This window comes from Diadema setosum, chromosome 21 (genome assembly GCF_964275005.1).
Source record: "Diadema setosum chromosome 21, eeDiaSeto1, whole genome shotgun sequence".
NCBI lineage: Eukaryota > Metazoa > Echinodermata > Echinoidea > Diadematoida > Diadematidae > Diadema > Diadema setosum.
This window is the reverse complement of record NC_092705.1, coordinates 15391388-15393365: the sequence shown is the minus strand read 5'-3', so window position 1 is coordinate 15393365 and position 1978 is coordinate 15391388.

Sequence of the window (1978 nt, the reverse complement as noted above, 5' to 3'; positions counted from 1 at the left end):
ATTAATAATTTTTTTTTGCGTCTTCATTGTTCAGCTGTTGGCAGGCATGAATTTGTTGGTGCAATTGTACATGTACTATGCTTCTCTTTGGTGTTTGCTGTTTACCTGTGTTTGTGTGTGTGTGTGTGTGTGTGTGTGTGTGTGTATATATATATATATATATATATATATATATATATATATATATGTGTGTGTAAATGTATATTGGCAGCTCCCATTGTAATGAAGACCTCGGAACAAACCATTTTCTTATGTTGTATTGAAATTTCATTATAACCAAAATTAATGTTATATAACGTGTGTGTGTGTGTTGATATATATAATGTCCGGTTATTACACCTTAATCGAGAGGAGAAAGAAAATGCCAATGCACTAAAGGGGGGGGGGGGGGAGGCAAGTGGTTAGTCCCTATGCATTTCCATGTAGGTCCTATTAAAAAAAAAAAAAAATGGAGGGGCCTTAGGCCCCACCCCACCCCTGTTGCGCGCGCAGGCCTTCGGGGTCATATTTATGATCTCTACCCCCAAAAAAGAATAAACGATATCTTCTTCCTCGGTGAGGAAAAGACAAAACAAAACAACAACAATCAATCATTTGAATCTAGAAGAATAGAAAAATGTATGAATTGTGTATATTGAGTGTCTTGGAATGACAAATGAGCTTATTGATAAACATTAAGAAGGACAATGAGATTTCTGTACTACTAGTACTTTGTATTTCAATCACATTCTAATTTCATACATGTATTGCCATAGTTTCATATCTACTGAAGATAGTATGCAGTGGAATGTGTTAGCCAATCAAAGTAAAGCGATTTACAACACTTTCGAACGAATGAAAATCGGCAATTTAACACAATGGGTTACTGTACTGTGTCATGCAAATTTTTAAGGGCTAGAGCGATATTTCGCCCAACATCAATCATCCCATTAACTGCTACAAAAGAGATAAACATGATTATTGAAGAAAAGAATTAGGGCCTACTATTTTGACATACGACGATGACATGACAATGATATTCATCACATTCTTGTTTTTTTTTTTTATTATATCTATAATTTCTGTTAGATGAATGAATGAAACATTATTTGCACATCTGACGGAACAAAATGCGTAGGTATCATATCACGATATTACCTAAAATCAATGTGGGTCATACGTCACAATGGAGGTCATATTGCTGCGCGCGCGTATCTAATGCTCTTGCGTACATTGTGATGTAATGGAATCTTCGGTTATAAATGATCATCATAATTTGTTTAAGAGATTTATTTTCAACAGTTTTCTTGTCATTGCTTTAAATGCCAATCTTAAAGACTGTTTCAATAGAACTAAGAATCATTACTCATTATTACTCTGCCTTGCCTTGATAACAGATAAATGGAGAACTGACAGAAAAACAAATAGTTATGTTTATTTCTTTGTTTGGTACCATTTACAATGTCTGCGTTATCGCGTTATGATAGCGCGTTAACTGAATGACGTCACAATACGCTATCCCTGTATCCATGTGTAAGCAAACCAAGGCCAAACATTATTTTCTCATCGGATGACCGAATCACTCGAGAAATTAATTTTATTGATCAAAATGGGCAATAATTTGACCAAAGTTGATCGCATTGTGGACTTATTGGCATGTTGCAAACCGAAAAGGGGTAAGTGACAAATTAACAACTTTTTGTCCGAATTTCGCTTATATTTCTTGAGATATGAGGGATTCTATGGAAGCAGCCTATTCATCATTATACTACATGACCTTATGAGTGATACATACAGCGGTAAGTTTGCGTTTCATTTGTGCGTACAAAATATATGTACATGTTAAGCGAAAGCTGAAAGGAAAGCTAGAAAGAAACTATTATGCAAGACACAATGAATCAATATTAAACCTGAATGCATTCACCGGAGCTACATTGTTAGCGAGGCTACTATTGAAATTGCTAATAATGAATTCATTATATCCGCGAAATAAAGGATA